The sequence below is a fragment of the Corvus kubaryi genome, unplaced genomic scaffold (genome assembly GCF_017639235.1).
Source record: "Corvus kubaryi isolate FWS band 111438036 unplaced genomic scaffold, C.kubaryi_AGA036_p1.0 37396, whole genome shotgun sequence".
NCBI lineage: Eukaryota > Metazoa > Chordata > Aves > Passeriformes > Corvidae > Corvus > Corvus kubaryi.
The window spans coordinates 30,856,564-30,875,123 of record NW_024581135.1 but is presented as its reverse complement, the minus strand read 5'-3'; the positions used below and the strand labels follow the sequence as shown (position 1 = coordinate 30,875,123).

The following is an 18,560-nucleotide window of genomic DNA, read 5'->3' as shown; positions in this document are numbered from 1 at the left end:
CTCTGTCACAAAGCCAGGAAGCCAAAGCAGAATTCAAGATGTTAAGAAAACAGACTTCAAAGGCTAATGCAAACAATTTGTGCAAGCTTTACTGTTTTCAGAATTATTAAAACACAACCATTCTTAGATACTGCTCATATAAAATGCCCAATTATACCTTTATGACTTACAAAACTCTATATAAACAGGTATGTTATTTTGATCCAAAATATCACACCTGTAAAATCATTTTGTTGGGTAAACACAGTTCAGTAACACCACACATGCCTGCACAGAGGAACTCAAAGAGGCATTTTAGATCACCCTTTGAAAAACTGGTCACATTTTTTGTGCCACAAATGCTGGCACATACAAAAAAATTGTTACTAGTTACTGATTTTATAGTTTTTACCACCGATTCCTTAGTGTTCTAAATACTGGCTGATTTACCAGCCCCAGAGGCACAGGGAATTTGCCTGTGGGGTTTTGTGTGTCACATCTCTAATTCATAAACTTCAGGAGTTGGCCTGTAAGACCCTGTTCTCAAAAATTTTAACAGAAAACAATGAAAATTTCCCTCCTCAAGATTTATCACAACAGTAACTGACATCTCTGAAGAGTTCTGTTGGTTCAAGTAAAGATACACCAGGTCAGAACTGATATTTTCAGTTATCTTGCCTTGGTGGCAACACCACCCGCATTCCTCTAGATTTCTGGAATCTAGAGGATTTGGTAATTTTTACCAAGTGGTCCCATCCTATCACATAAGTAGAAATCCCAAAAAAAAAAAAAAAAAAAAGTAGAATTTTGCAGCAGAGCTCTTTATGGTTATTTCAGAAAGATAAAAGGAAATGTTTTAGCAATTTCTATTACTGCTCTAGTTAATACCTACCAATTTTCATTTTTGTCTATACATGCAGGCAAGATTTGAAACGGCAGATACTCTGTCACATATAAGCTCTATGAGGGCAAACATCTCAAAAATCGGGTTAACAGATATATATACTCAGGTGGTAGGTTTTTGGATTTTTTGAGAGGGGGATTAGCGTAGAATTTTGGTTTGATGGGGTTTTTTGTTGTTGTTGTTTTTAAAGCAAGCAAAGTACCTAAGCAATGAAGCTACCTTACTCACTTCTCAGGAACGCAAAGAGATCAACTCCTCTACTTGACTGTTGATCCATTTTGTTCTTTCATTTAAGATGTTGCACATTTAGAAGTCCAGGTCAGAAACACCACATTCAAGGGTTACTTCCTCAAGATCTTAGTGAAGGCTACAATTCACCTACCCTGAACCTCCAGCTGACACAGCTGTGCGCTACTGGAGAAGGTTTCTTCTGACTGCTGGTCAGAAGAAAAGCTCCTACACTACCTGGCACACTTTTTCAACTCCACCTAGTACCACCTGGTTTGTGAGTTAACCTCTTAGCAACCTGGATGATTCACAACTGTCATTAAGATTTCTTTTTGCTAACAAGTGAGCACCTATTTCTTGGCTGCTGTGAGAAATAATCACAGAAACGTAATCAGCTGCAAATGCAAAGCCAGCTTTTTAATTAACATTTTGCTATAATTGGTTGCTATACCTTTTCAAAGCTGTCTTTTCTCAGCAGTTAATTATTCTTAAAAAGACACACCTTTCAGGCATAGGTTTGCTAAGACATTACCCTATTTGAAAAAAACAATCTCTCAAGTAACCTCTAGTGTTTAAAAAAGGACAAATTTTTAAAGGGTAGGGTTTAGCACAGAAAGCCCCATTTAACAGTGGAATACATGAAATGCAGCTTTTTAATACAACATTCAGATCTTTATTTTTAAGTGCCATTGAGAGCTGGTTTTACTTGAGATCAGTGACTCTTCTCTTTCATCCACCACCACATGGAAGTGAAAGCTGGAAGAATACAGTATGTACCATAAATACAGAAAGGCATCAGTGCCCTTGGATTCAGCTCAGTGAAGTCATAGAGCAATATTTTGTTAAACGTGTTCAAGTAGTTAATTTTAACTGGAAAAGGGGGGGGAAAAGCCAAATTAATGGTAACAATGTAAGGCAGCTAACCTTTTACAGAAATTGAGCTCTAGCCTTTCCAGAAGCTGGTAGTATTAAACATGAGTAACTCAGCCTCAATAAAACCATTTCTACTGCACACTCTGATGGAGTCTTAAATATTTTAAGAATATAATAAGAATCACAAAATATTTCTGCTACTTACTGCATGCAATCTCTCCTTCAGAATAAAGACTCCATCACTCAGATCCAATCTTTTTCATCAAAATAGCTCTTTCTTGCCAAGTAGATCAAATCTGCTGATAAAAATTTCCAGTTACAACATTATATTTTAAAAATTACACATTCTGTTTTCAAACAACTGTGCCTTCCCCTGTGTAATGATTGTTGCATAGATATGTTTAGGCATACAAGACAACTTTCAGGACTTGGATCAGGAGACCTGCTCCTTTTATACCACACAATAAACCCATCATTGTGATTGCTAAACTTTGTCCCAGCAGATAGATATTGTGTTTTACATGGAACACGGTACAATCTTAAATCTGGCTTTATTTGACAGGATTTTGTCTGCAATGTGGACAGGATAGCCCAGCAACTGAGGCTGGGCTATGGCCAGAAACAGTTGGACTAAAACCCAAACCTGACATCAATGGAATGCCCAGGTACAGCCTGGCTGCCCACACAGACCTGGGCAGGTTCTGTGCAAGAGCAGGTGACTGGTACAGCCTGAACAATGGCACTCATACTGTGTTCAAAACCAGAACTAAACTAAAATTGGCATTTCTCAGTTTATAAAGTCTTTCAGAGGGCGGAGTAAAAAACCGTTCAAATAACAGCATTTTATTGTCTGTTTAAATGTCTTTTAGATCTGCCCTTAGACATCTGACGTGAATCTTAAGATGGGTAGGTAAATACCTTCATTAACTTGGATTTAATCATTCCATGGTTCTAAATCTCAGGTTGCTTGTCTGCCAATGTACAACACTTATGATGAATTCCCAAAATTAGAAAAATACAAAGAAAATTATACATTTTCATAGTTTATGAAATATAAAAACATTCAGTTTTACTTCTTATAAGAAATCATGCTGTTTGATAGAGTAAATTACAAGGTATTTTAAACTGAGATAGAGTTTATCTATCAGAATAAAAGTTCTAAAAGAACTCTGTTGATGGACTGGACAAAGCTGTCTTATAGAAGCATATTGCTGAAATCCATTACCTCCTCAAAATGTGGGGAGCCAACACTGATGCCATGGTTACAGAAACCCGGTAGTGGTGAACCCACAGCTCCCAAGGCCTCATTATCCGTGCTGAGGGAGTATATGTAATAAAACGTCATTTTCTGTAACTGGTTTTCAATTAAGGGTTATTATTGAAAATGCTGTATGAGAACTAAGTGTTAATCTAATGTCTGCTATATTCCTGGTAGGTTTTTATACTTTTAAAAATTTTATGTCACAGCTGCATACTTTACTTGGGTTGTCCATTTCTGCAAACAGATCACTAACTTCCCACAGTGCAATACAGAGGTTTTGTCAACACATTGTTCCACATATCAGCATGGTCAGATTTCTTTTCCAAAATAAAATCTTTGCAAACGGGTAAATTAAATCAGGCTGAGCATGGCAATCTGTGCAGTGCCAGAGAAGGGTCACACTGCGGGCACACAGAGTCAAGAGCCAGCCAGGTGATGCCTGCCTGGTTTGCTCAGTGCCCTACCTCATCCAACACAAGCTCATGGCAGGGACAAGGAAATGAACTGCCACATGAAGAACCCAGTAAGAGGCACAGATTTAGTCAGCTAATTTAAAGTAAGCTAGATAGAATTCCCTAGTGTTCTTAGAACTGAAGTGCAGAAAAAACACTGTTCTGCAACTGAAGTGAATGGAAAAATGCTAAGAAAGCCAGGACTGGACAAGACTTGTGAGTCACTACAGAGCTATCCAAAGGGATACAGAGGTCGTCCACTCACTAGAACGTGGGCTGAAACAGTCACTGATTTATTTTCCAAGAATCCCAATAGAGGCTCTCTCAGGGGAGCACAAGACAAGAGACTTTGCCATGGTTGCAGCTGCAAAGATGACTACAGTTCAGAAATTCTGGCAAACTTGAGATGCTACAGTAGGAAGTCAAAGCTGTACTCTCAAAGTTCTGAGAATGCAAGCACAGAGCAGGAAGCAAGACTTTACAATGGCATAACTGCTAGGAAAGCTTGGGAGTGGTAAATGTGCTTATTAAGTGATTTATTCATATGCATTCTTTTCAAAGAAAATATCAAGGTTTAGTGTTTGAGACTCATATTTTATGACTGAGTGTTTATAGACGGATTTGGACATCTCTCTCTGAATTACAGGGTAGTGGGCATGGAAGGAATATAGGTAGTGTTACATTTACTGCTGTACTCAGAATTCAGCTCCCCTCCTTCATTCCACAGAAGTGGTGAATCCCAATTGCCTTTTTCAGGCTAGGGAAAAAGACAGCCATGTAGGACTACTTGATGAAATGAAAAATTCAGAACATAAAATTTGATATAAACCAACCTTTCTGCTTTGGGTTATGGAACAGTCTGAACTAGGTTAATGTAAGCACTAATAATTGTCTTTATTATTAATTTGAAATCAATTTCTGAAATCTACCTCTAAGGCACTAGATGATTTAATTTAATTATATAAACTGCAAATAAACTAAAACAGAACTTTGGCTAGCTACTACTTTCCTCTTCCATAATTTAAAATTGAAACATTTAATCTGCCTGGCAGAGACATGTTTTATTTACCAGTATCCCTAGAAGCCACCAAGTTCAATCTGACTCTAAGTCCCGAAAAACCCCTGGTCTTTGACCCCCAGCAAGATGGCTTTATGTGCAACCCAGCCACCTTAATAGCAGGGGGATATAGCTCTGGAAGCTCTACTGATTGTATCTGCAGCACATGGAACTACACATTAAGGAAACTCTGACAGAAACTGGGCAGAAATAGTAGAAATTACCTTACATGACATCATAAAGCACAGGCCCCATATAATTAAATGTATAAAAACCACAGTTTTACATTAGGAATTGGGAAAGGCAATGGAAATACAGCGTGACAATTTTTTTATTTATGAGAGATTTAAGGCTGAAGACAAAACCCTGCAATTTGGGTGCTACAAACTAATGACTTATAGAAATGATCAAAAGTGATTAAGTCACTTTTTGTCAGCTGATTTTGTCACTCTCCTGTCTGCCCCAAATTCACCTTGGGCATTATTTTCATTCTCAAAACTCAGTTTTGTGCAACACATAGGTTATTTACCTGCTTTATCATCCTTAAGTAGAATGAACAAGACCCATAATTGACTTTCCCTTCCTTGAAACCTTCTGCTGTCAGTAGCATTTTTTCAGTGTTGCTAAAGGGAGGGCTGTATCACAGCAGCCATGCTAAAGGTCACTGAGCTGTGACTGAGAACTTTCTTGGTGCTTCCATTGCTCCACAGACCACTCTCTCTGCTTAATTCAGATGCCTGGGTTATCACTGATCATTGTTTGATGAAGGTTCTTATTCAGAGGTAAGAAAAATAGAATGAAATTTAAATTATGACCAGGGTCTCTATCCTCCCATGACTTAAATCATGTTTAACCATTAAAGCAGAGGTGATGTTTTGCAGCGACAACCTTTTTCCTTTTTATGATAACATGTCACCATCCTGTAACATTTTTCATGGTGTATGTATTTTAAATGGGGAAAGTAATAACAAAACAGTATCAAATCACTATGCCAGATGTTGATGTAGTTGAAGAGGAATCCCAGAGATATAAGACTGGAAACTACAGTCCATCTAGGAAGCCAACCTGGAAAACATGACTAGTGCTGTGGGTAATGCTGGAGTTCGAATATCTGTATTTTCTTCCAGAAATGAAAAAACTCACACCCTGGAATTTTTTAAAGCTACATATATCAACGCATGGTCTGAAAATGCTGTGAGCTTTTACATTATATTTTCTGTCTGCTTTTTAAACTAACTTCACTTTGAGTGTAGACATGACCCTTCATTTTTGTCTAGAAAAGATTGCTAATAGGATTTTAGTTAGAAATGTGCAGTTTAGAAAATATTATCCTGTGTTTTGCATCAACTGTCTATACCAAGATGGGAAATATTAATCATTGTAGCAGTCTGCCACACACAAATAGATTATTTTAACAGATGTGTGATTTAAGTAAAACTCTGAGCTCATGATGTAAAATTTGGAGTAAATCCAGTACAAGGAAAATAAAGCACAGAACTAATTAAAGGAAGAAATGTGAGAAATAATTGTGCTAAACATTCTTCTTATTCTTGCCTTCTTAGGAGGACACCATGCTGGGCAACCTTGGGGAAGGAGAACAACTGTCTGCTCCCTGAGGAAAAAATGGGGAAGAGAGTCATCAGCCCTCACCTCTGGAAAGCTGAGTCCTGCTCAGTCATTACTTGCACACAAGAAGAGAAAGAGTGAGTGTAAAAATTCTAGACAATGGCTTAGTGCCTACAAAGAGGCATTCTTCTGCCTGACTTGCACTGCTGGTTAGATTTATGATCTGAGACACAAGTAGATCACTTGCATGAAAGTCAAAAGGATATTCTTTTCTAACTTGATGCAAAAACCTACAGGAACAGATAGAAAGTTCTTAAACTTCAATAGGATTTGGATCTGTGACATTGAACTAGAAGATGACAACTTTTTTCCCCTGGATAAAACACATAAAATCCACACAAATGAAAGCTCTTCAGTTTTTTCAGTAAATCAGGACAAAGATTCTTAAAGAAAGACAATCCTTTTTAGTACTCAAAATATTACTTCATCTCTCAAAACATTATTAACATACCATTTCCATAACATCAGTTGGTCTTACTACCACCAAAAAGGAAAATTTCAGTAAATAGAGTATTTAATTTGCAGTCTTACTACACAGCTAGAAATACACTAACAGGTTGTAATTCTTCAAGAATTATAAGCTATAATATGTGCTGTGGCTACTTTTTGGCTTCTACATATTTATAAAATAGACCAGTATTTCCATTTATTAACCAAGTTATTACAGCTTTAACATATTTTAGATTACTCTTGTCAGAATACTCAAACAACTGACGACTTAATTTTATTTTGTGGAAGGCCTTAGAAGTGCCAGGCAAAGTTTATGTCATAACAGCATTATGGTGAGAACAGGAAATAGTAAGAGAGAAGTGAGTGTGACAGGTGGGACTGCAAATCGTAGACAGAACTACAAAGTAATAAGCAGATAGCATGATTAAGCAATATAAAATTAGAATTAATCTCCTGGCTAAATATTATTGGGTATTTGAGATACCTCCAGGTTGACAGGAGTTATAAAGAGGGCCCCAGGTAGGGGTTGGGGTTTGGGGCAAGGGTAAGGGGTTTCTTCTTGTAAGGATAGTTTATGAAACAGTGTATGAAATACAACTTTTAAATGGACAATACAAATATCCAGATCCTTTCTTATTCATAGCTACATATTTCAAGCTAGAAACTCATTTGAAAAAGGGAGTGTCAGAGAAAATATCTTTACTTATTAGAAGTGAATTAAATTTGTACTGTGAAATGGAGTACAAGTAGGATTAATTTGGATGCAAACATCCCAGAAGCAACCTCTACAACTTATAGAACACTTTGTACTTTTCTTGCAGAAAAACAGACTTTTGGATGTGAGACAAATTGAGCTGTCATTGAGGTGAGTTTGCAAAAGGTATGTAACAACATCCATAATATGATATAGACTTACTCTTCCTTGGGGTTTTTGTTTGTTTGTTTGTAGAGCTTGGTCCACCTCCTTCCCCCTCCCCCACCCCCCTACCCCCCCCCCCCAAAAAAAGGATGGAAATCTTAATATTTACAAAAAAGCCCAAGTTTGTAGGGATTCGCACCTCTAAAAAGAAAATTTAAAAGACCTGATATAAATATTCACATACATTCACAAAAAAGGTCAGTCTATTGTTAGTCACTATCTCCTTTTAGAGGATGTCAGCATCAAATAGCACCTGCTAATACTTCAATATTTTCTAAAGTTCCAGTGTTCCCATTCCTTCATGTCCTTTTGCTCTCTGTTCAGATCCTGGGGTATGGCAGGATAGGGAGTACCCTTTATTCTCAATTAGGGAAAAAGCTTTTTTTTTTCATATCATTCATACCCTAATTTACATCACAAATATGAATTAGAATTTTTCCAATAAAAATATAAACCAGCAAAGCATGTATGTAAGGGCACATAGAGCTCTTATTTTTAATATCCATTATCCTGTTTTTTCAAGGTAATAGGACACAAGAGATAAGAATGAAATACATTTCTAGCTAAGATCACTTTATTATTTCTATTACAAATCACACTTAGGAGAATAACAGGAAATTTCCAGTTCACTTCTATGTTCTCTTAAAATTTCATCTATTTTGACTCTGTGGTCTAGATATGTTTTCATACTTTCTCTTGTTTTTTTTCCAGTAATTTATTCTAATACAAACATTAGTTCAGCATTCCTTTCAATTAGAGCAATGTTCCTATTCTCTCACAGTTAGTATTCTCTCTTACCAAAAAGATTTCTTTTTTCAGTACTACTAAGCTGAAGTTACTGTTTTGCTTTTCTTTACCTTCTCCCTCCTCTGAGGGCCTAATGCAAAACGCACTTTTGTAAGTTGATAGTAGAAAGTATCAATTTTTTAGTAGCAATTGTAGAAAAATTTATCAAGATCTATTAAACAATAAGATATCAATCGCATTAAGTCTTAAGCACTTAAATGATGTCCATAACCCAAGGTACTGCTTGCTGTATTCCCCTTGATGATCAGAGATGAACAGGAACCCCTAGAGGCAATTCAAGGCACAGAAGGTTTTACTTAGGTTCACTTAAATGACTTCAAAAGGCTGTATACTCCCCTCGAAAGTGAGGGTCTCAGTCAATAAATAGCATCCCTAACCCTGAACTGTGACTCTCCCATTATGCAGGAATGCCATCCTTTACCAGTAGTGCTGGCCAAACATACTGGCACCAGGTTTCACATCACTGTGGCCATTAAAAGCAAAGCCAGCCAGCATTTGCTTCCATTACACAGAGTAACTTTTCCCTGGCAAAGTTATGTGAAAAGCTCTTTCAGCCCATAGATCACAAGAAGCCAAGAATTCTCTACAATCCTCCCAAAGGTGAAACACAGAATCTGACCCAGAAATAAGTTTCAGTCACTGGCCTCAAAACATCTGCCTTCCTAGTTTGCCCAAACTCCTTTTTCCCACATACACACACTGCAATGGGTTGAGTTGGCATCATTTGTGTCATTCATTACATCAAGGACTATTATTCACTTACAATAATGACCATTTATTTCTTTAGGTTATGAGGCATCTTGGTAAAGCTAATATATTTATCTTAGTCTGCTCTTTGTAATCACTGTCTAGTAAAAATAATTTGCTTGTAAACAATTAGCACAACATAAATGCAAAGTCTGTGAAGATTTCCACAGGCTGCACTTTCAGTATAGTTACAGCAGCTGGAGGTAAAATACAACTAGAATTGGCTATATAACAACAGTTCATATTAACTGAGCAAAATGGCTATTGTTTTGTTGATACAGTTTATCAAATCACTTTTTTAAGCAATGGTTTTATTTTTAAAATAATCCCTTAACCAGAAAGCAGCTCTCATCTATAATTCAATTGTGGACGATGACTCCTCACGAGTAGGCTCTCACCATCCAGCCTTGTTGAAGCGCTTGGAGCCCCTGGGGCAGAGGGGGACACACAGACGTGCCCGGCCCTGTGCCCGGTTAGCACAGGCCAACATCTGGTGCCAGCAGAGCCATTTTACACGGGGGCAAAGATCCCACTTCACACTGCACTGAAGAGTTGCTAGTTTGACACTAAGACAAATCAGCATCTCCTGTTCAGAACCAAACCACAGCAGAGTCTGACTGTAGGGAAAAGAAATGAAACAGTAAAAGTGCCAGGGACATACTTAAAGCCAGGAGAAGAAAATGAGAGAACATTTGTAATGTTTTTTCTGTAATGCACTTTTTCCAAAATGGTGCTACTGGCTATCGTACCTCAAGATAATTTTAGCTACTGCTAAAATAGAGATCTCTATTTTTGTGAAAACAGTATTAGGGTTATCTGTGCCAGGATGAGCAGAGTTTGCACACTAGAAAAAGCAGAAGAGTTGTTTCATTCTGAAAGCAAGGGCTTAGATTGTGGCTGGCACGAGCTTACCTTGCTTGAACTGCTACAACCACTACATGTCCCATTTTCTGGGCTGGAGAATCCCTCTGTGCCAGCATTTTCTGGCTACTTGCCCAGAACAAACTGTCCCTAGGCAATGGAGCATTGAGCCCAATCTGTATCAATGAGTCTAGCACAGTTAAGGCTTGGGGTGCAATATTTACATGCACACGTAATGTCCATTTCCTTGTAGGCCACAGCCTTTCACTACCAAGAATATCAAAGACAGGCTGACACACCAGAGAGGATGATCCCAATGGTATTTAAAAGACTTTTTTCAAGCCTATGAAGAACCAATTACAACAGAGTATGACTGTCTTACCTACTAAGAAACTAAGCTTTTACACTGCACTTAGTTCTGCTACCAGCTGTTAGCTTGAATGTGTCTGTGCGAGATGCACAAACCTGCCCCAATTGCAAGCCAACCTCACTGTTCTCTCATGCAAGTAGCCAACAGAGAACTATTTCCAAAGTGTAGCTGTTCCACGCAGCAAAACACTTTGCAACATGTCCTTGTTCCCCTAAGGCACTCTGCAGCCAGCAAACTCTTGTAATAATGTTATTTGCAAGAACAGACTTGGAAAAAAATGGCTTTTTATTATTGCATCTTTGTGCCAGTGCAGACAGCATCCTGACTTACCAGATGTTTCTTATTTCTTTTTTCTAAGCTGCACTTTGGTATTTCTAGAATTGAAGGTTTCAGACAAAGAGGTTTCTGTTACCTTAAGAAATCCAATTTAACACTGCCTCAAAAATCTGTGATTACATGAGTAAAGCCTGATTGAGAGAAACACACCAAGCCTCCATCCAAAGAGAACACTTTGGATTACTTTGTAACCCCACCTCCTTAAAAAAACACGGAAACAGTAATAAGCTCTGCAAGTTCCATGAATGGAAAAGCATTTGTTTTGTGAAGTTTTGAGGTTTTGGAACATAGAGTTTCCTTGTGTTTTTTCTTAGATTTTTTTTTTTCTTTTTTTTATTTTATAATCGAGACAGTCAAAAATACTGAAATCCCAGAACAAGGGATACTGAAATCCCAGAATCCAGGGGACTATATTTTGTAGGGAAAAACACTATTCAGGATTTTGAATGTATGTGCAGGGAAGGAGGTGCAATAGCAACAACTAAAATTAAAGTACAATTTGCCTGATCAGTGCCAAGTGTTACTGACTAGTTTTCACTCCATTTTAATTAATTAAGGTTTCAAGACCTTTATTTAAGTACCACAGCTACTTCAGCAGATGCGTGGCTGAGGTTTGCAATTTTCCTGCTTGCAGGAGATGCCAGGACATTTCAGTTCTCTAATCCCTAATAAGCAGCAGCTTCTGCTGTAAGGAAATATGAGCAAGTATAGAAGGCACACAGTTTACAGCACCTTATTTTACTGGTTGCTTTTGCAATTCAGTATGTGGTCACTACAAGAATTGCACTTGAATTATGGATGGTCTCTAAGCCCTACATTAGGAGTGTGCATTACTTTTAAAAAATAACTGTAAATCAAAGAATGTGGAAAACAAGGTGAAACTCTCCTTCTCTAGATAATAGATAAGATGGAAGGAATTCACTGTGGGAGGGGAATTAAAGCAATTCAAGCACAGTAGCAGACAGCTGGGCAAGAAGCAATGGCAAATAAAGTTCCCACAGCTACTATAAAAGCTCACCATGCAGTTTATAATTTCAAATCATGTTACATTGCAGTAAAGACTGTCCTTTTTGCTTTATTTTCTATCTCACTTCCAGATTTTCATCATCAGACTAACAGCTTATTCAACCAGAATGGATTGTTTTCCTATTCACTGGCCTGCAACACAAACAGCTTTACTGCTTGGCTAACTACAACATGTTGCAGTTGCCCGCTCAATGCCAAAAGAAAAATATTTTTTTTCTAATTATGCCTTTACTGACTGCTAATTGACCTCTACATCTTTACATCTCCTACTAAGTATGGCCAAGGAGAAACCAGGTTCTCTGTGATACAACCCACAGGCATAGTGAAACAAAGCCTCCCTACAATTTCAAAACTCAACATTATTGCATGACAATTGAAAATAATGCACTGAACTACAAATTCACATTTCTTCCATATACTTGCAATATGACATTTATATTTTTCTTCTGCCAGTATGTGTAAAAATTCAGGACCCATTATTATACAATTTTAGATTTGGGCAGTCTCTCTATAGTAAATAGTACCCTGTCTGACTGTAAAACTTCAATGTAGTCATTTCTGACTTCTTCAAGCTCTCAGTCATGCTCCTTCTTTTTCACCTTTTCCCACCCTTTCCATAGTTAGGACAAGGGGATTCCTGGCATGCTCTTATAAACCCAGGTCTCTGGAAAACAACTGTAAGGACTAGGGAGGGGTTTGCACTGTCACACAGGCACTTCCAAAACATCCTGTTTTGGGGCCTGTTGGGGCTTAATACTACACTGTTTTCAGACTTCAAATAAACCAACTAGAAAAAAAATGGTTTCTACAAGAAGATCTAAGAATTTAATGAATACTAAATTGATTCCTGTGTACAATGTCAGCAAGTGTCTGTCTTTGAAGAATTTCCAATCACAGAAGCAGTCCAAGCTTATTTCTGCTCCAAGCCCTTCTCATCACAGTAACTGTAACACACATTCAACTACCAGAATAAATATTTGTTCACTCATCTTGTATCTCCTCCTTATTCTGCTACAAAACAAGAGCCTGCCCTCCGACCAACATCAATTTGCACAAAATTTTTGCTTTTGTGTAACCTTTCCTATCCAGCATAGCTTGGAGCACCCAACTGGCAGTGTCTGATCCCCCTGCACTGGCTGCTCTCCCGGCTGCAGCAAACACCTCACCAGCAGCTCCAGGAAAGGTGAGAGCCATGGGATGGCCCCAGGAACTGCAGTCTGCACCAGGACGGGTTTGTTCCCTGGGCAACGGCACAATGCCAGAGTGAAAAGTTTGCCCTTCCCAGCAGTAACCAGCATGAAGGCCTCGCCAAGGAAAGGTTTGAGTTTCCACTACTGTCAACCAGAACCCTTTCACAGGCACTGTGAAAGCAAGAGAGGGATTGCTGCTCCCTCTGCAGTCTCTACAGTGGGACAGTTGACTTCTGAATAAGAGGTTATTAAACAAGATACACATGTAGTATCTAAAAAGGTTTACAGGAGAAATAATAATCTTACTGGGACCAACTTCAGTCTATTGTGCTTATTTTTTAAGCAGTTTTACCAATTTCAGTTAAACCTGATATCAATATACACAATGAAATTGTTAATCTTCCATTGTTTTCACTGGGATATGATTTTAACCTGAGATGTAGCACTTGGTATCAACTGTTCCACACATTAATGTGTGTGAAAACACACACATGCTAATTTCTCAGCATTCTGGATGGGTTTTACAGCAAGACAGCTCCAGCTGTACATACAGAAAACTAGCCAGCTCACAGACCCCAAGGAGTGATTGGAGTCTGCTTTCAAACCAACCTTGTATACATATGCAGAAGCCTCAAGATAGCTTATGATACTGCCTGAAGTTTGTGCTCTGGGCACCCAAGAAGCTCAGACAAGTGTGGAAGCCTGGAACATCCTACATGAGGATCATAAAAACAGACAGACTCAGACCCAGACACACTGCCTTCAGAAGCTGCCTGTATGCAGAGAAATTGTTCTTGCACTTCTACTACCACCTCCTTGTATCACCCACCTTGCTCAGAACTACTTATAAGTTACATTCTCAAATTTTTTTTCTAGATCTCTGCTGATTCCTTACTTAGCCACCATGTAGCAGCAGCTATTTTTGGCTACTTACCCAAAACAAATCCTAAAAATGCAGATATGTGCCTCCAAAACCTTCTCTCAACAGACCATGCATTCCCTAATGCACACCTGTTCAAGGGTAATTTGTTACAAGTGCACATAAATCTACAGAATTACCAGGCAAAACCAAATCTGCTGCCCTTGCAAGCTTTTCACCCTGAAGTCAAACACACAGCTTGCTTGACAATGTAAAATACCTTTTTTTTAACAACACCTTTATGTTTACAATAAAAGGTAGGGGATAAATATTTGGGATTTTCCTACTAACAATAAAATAAAATTTAAAAATTCCTCACAGCTGCTTCAAGTAGTTTGGGAAATGTAATAGCATGAAGATTTTTCTTGTTACTTTACATGAAATAGGTGGGGTGATGGTGGCCATGTACACGTCACCACATTGCTGATAGCAATGGAAAACTCATCTGCTGTGCAGGAGGCACACTGAGTAGTAAGCTGCATGGTGAGGATGAAAGTCTGGAGTGCATCCATGCCTGGAAAGCTTTATTACATCCATGTGAACATAGTGACATGCACAGAATACCTAGGGCTGTCCTAAGCTTGACTTCCTAGACAGTCAGAGAAAGTACTTCTTTCCTTCCTTCCTTCCCGCTTTACAGCTGCCCTTTCTGAAAACAAACAAATTTTGGGCATACTTCAAGAAAAAAGACAAGTAACACTAGATTTTCTGCCACAATTCATGCATTCCTCCTGCTTTACTCCCTGACATTTGACACAGAAGCCTGAAAAAACCTGCCTAAGTTTCATGCGGTATTTGTTGCAGAATGTAAAATTCTAGTAAACAATGGATTTTTTTCCTTATTTGAACCATGTGTGTCCTACTCTGTAATCTACCACAGATGGTATTTTTCTTGTTACATAGATGTGGTATCCTCTACTGTTAAGGAGTTATATGTGTGAGTTTTACGAAGGAACAATATAATACCATGAGTTCAAGCAAACATCTTTAAAACCAACTTTAAGGGTAGTTTATAAATTATAGGGAAGCACAAAGCTACCTGGCACTGATGTACACACAGAAGGGCCACAAAGGACAACAGAAATTTGACTATTTCGAGAGAAGGCCGTACAAGTTCAGTTGCTGATTCTTTTTGAGCATATTCAACATTTCTAAGTGTTCTGTTCTTTCTATTTCCACATTAATTACCAGGCTGTTGATTATTTCTTTGTTTTCAATTTAGAGCTTGCAAAAAACTAAAATAAACTCATGCCCTTTAACACCTGTAAAAATACTGCAATTAATGGATGCCTAGGAAAGTGGGTCAGAACAGAATATTTGAACACAGATAAAAGTTATTTCCTTTGGCCATGATAGACTTTTTTATTAGATACATATTTCAGGTCCTTTATTCAAATCCTGTAAAGAGTTTGAAAGAGACTTCGGACTAAAAATTGGTCAGCTGGGTATTAGATCTATGTGATTCCTCTGATGTAGGATAAATGAGTTAAGAGTGGAGAGAGATTTCAGAGATACTCCTTAGAAGCTATTGTTAAAAATGGGTTTGATTTACAAATATAAAAGGAAAGATTTTTGAGAATTGGATTAAATTTCTGTGGCCATCAGATAAGAGAAAGCTCTGTCTATTACAGCAGCAGTTACCACAAATGTGTGTTTTGAGGGAATCTGTAAGGTATTGTGTCTTTCTGGAAGGCCTCTCAAATCCAACATGCAACACAGGCACATATACATTTTGATAGCTTTTTATAGCCAGGGCCTTTCTTTTTTTCATACAATAGAATTTCATCTCCTCTCCATAATTTCCAGGGTATTAGCTGGATAGAGAAATCAATGCATGTACTAGTTCAAAAAATATTATTCATTGTTCAGAAAATACTTCTTGATACAATTCATACATCTTCATTTTTCTATTTGGCCCTGCCACAGAGCTAAGTCCTATTAATTACTGGTCTCCTAGACTTCTCAAAACTGAACTCGTACTACATTTCAAAGCTTCACACCTTCTCCAGAGATGATTTCTTAGTGCAATTAATATTTCAATAATGTGAGTAATTTATCTGGCTGAAATGGCCTACTTATTAGAAATAGGTAATAATTTCCAATAGCAGAAACCAAGGTTTTGCCAGTAGGTTTTTTCATGGAAAATTCTATCATGACAATGCTACATGTTATTTCAGAGTCAGAAAGGGCAATAGCAGATGGAAACATGTACTAAAACCCTCTTATTACTTTCTTTTCTCTAAAAGCATTTACTGTGGTGGCAGTTTAGCATTCAGTTCCCCAGAAATTATGGTGGTAAATATATTTTTGTGAGGAAATGGTCCTGTGATATGCTTGTGTAAAGTGACAGCACCAGGCATCAGTGCAACTCTGAGCTCAATTGCAGATTCATCAAAAGCAAGGGTAGAATAGTTGTTTTAACACCAAGCATGCAATAAAACTGCTTAGTAAATCCTCAAACTTGTAATTAAAGTCATAACACAGCAAAGGGAGATGGCAGAGAAGGTGATACGTGAAGAAAAATAAGCATGTCTGCAAAGCATAGGCTAGTGCTGGCACATTAAAGATGGATTTATAAGAGGACAGACATAAACCCATTAACATGCTTTCCACTGATCCAGAAAGGAACTCTTTAAAATGCTTGAAATCAATGGGTAAATAAAATTCTTATTGATTTACAAAGCAGGCAGCTGCTATGCTATGTACTTGGTCAATGCAGTTCCAAGGAATATGAATGATGTTCAAAGGTTAGTTTCAGGATATTTTTGTTTGACTGGCAAGAGTTTTAGATGGTTCCTGGATTTCTATTTATGGCATCAAAACCAGTTGGACATAATCTGTGGAATATCTACTACAGTTTGTCCAAGTTTATTCTCCTTCTGTAGTTTTATACCCCCTATTAAGTGGGAAAACCCTTAACTTTTTATTCCCTTGCAACAGAGCTTTTCCAAATTTTGTCTTGCTGTACCTTAAACCTACCCAAATGATTTGTGAAGCAACCCTGAAATGGGGAGAAACTGCCTTAGCAGTAAGGTAAAGCAACTCTAGTTTGAAAATGAATACTCCACAGAGCCAGAAACTGCGTAATAGAAGAGAAAGAAAAATTATTCTATAACAATCCCTTAAAGAGGTTCAAAAGTTTGTTTCATTTTACTGTGTTGGAAAGTTGCTGGTATATATCCAACCAAGTTTTGCTTTTATGTATGCGAAACTGAGAAAATTAAATCTACAGTGTATGAATACTTAAACTGTTGAAAGCTTGGAAACTCCATGGTCCATCAGGCTCTAAACATCTTTTTTACATGAACACAATTAGTTGTATTACTCTTTTCTCCCCCTCCCAAAATAAGAAACAAAGAAAGCCAGAGACAATCATACATAGTCTTTGTCTTTAACAAGCAAAAACACACTAAGGAAGACAAAACACAAAATGTGTCCTGGACCTTATAATCCTACACTTCACGAGAAAGCAGGCTATGACTTAAAACACATAGCTCCAAAGTCTGACTTGAAAGAGATCTTTGAAGGCTGGTTCTAAATGAGCAAATAGCTCAATTACTAAATTAACCTAGTTTTCACATGCCTGATCTCTTACAAACCTGTGACAAAGTTTCAATTCACATTTGTACTGAGAGTTTTGTTGGAACCAGAAGTGGGATTACAAAACCAGAAGTAGGTTTTTAGCTGCAATGCATCTTTTGCCACTGAATACACTGTGGATGGAAAGAGCTGTAATAAATAGCACAAAATGTTCCAAAGGCTGGTGAGATGAAAAATGTTGGGTTTTGGTTTTTTATCCTGCTTGGAGTAAGCTTTGTAAGCACAGACAAAAATGTGAGCAAGTCACAGCTGATTCAGATATAAGTAAATTTAAACTCCAAACTGAAATTCAAAGGGGTTTTGTTGAAAGCCTTGGTCACCTTTAGTCTCAATTCTGAAGCTAAAGCAACATGAACAGATCGCAGTAGAACAGATCACATACAGAACTAAGAAGCTGTTTGATAATTTTCATGCAAAATATTTTAAATTTTATAACTGAAGAAAAAATATTCAAAAATTCCTGAAAAAGAGTTTAGAGAGCTCCAGATGGAGAAAGAGGGGGAGAGGTTGCCAGTTGTCCTACATCAGTACTTTCAGACATGCAGGAAGCCAAGTCTTCAGTACTTGGAAGTTATTTCCAGCCCTACGACCCTCGCTCCCATTTTCATTAACTGATAGCATCATCTGAGATGCCACAGATTTCCCAAATCTCTTCAAAGAGACTTAAAAAATAAATTCACCAGGGCTTATTTCAAAGACTTAGGCAGACTGACGATAAATAGTGCCTCATGCTGCAATGAGAGTGATTTTAAAAAATAAATTATATACATGTAATTTGTACACATATGTAAATAAAACCTACATTAACAAAAAAAAAGCTTGGATTATGTATTGCTGCCTCTGCTTTGCAGTAGTGTTTCTAAAGCAGGAACTGTAACTAGAGAAGTTATGGAAAAACTGATCTTTCAATTGAAAAAAATCCACTGGCTTATTTTAGAAATTATTTAACTGGCAG

General features: G+C 37.7%; 1 protein-coding gene across 1 annotated transcript in view; it reads right to left on the bottom strand.

Annotated features, from left to right (window-relative positions):
• COL5A2 (collagen type V alpha 2 chain) overlaps positions 1–18,560 on the bottom strand; it is a 172,134-nt gene that overhangs the window by 133,490 nt on the left and 20,084 nt on the right. The window contains exon 2 of the mRNA XM_042040857.1: positions 2,190–2,280. The gene's annotated coding sequence lies outside the window, so the exon portion shown is untranslated. The remainder of the gene's footprint in view (positions 1–2,189; positions 2,281–18,560) is intronic.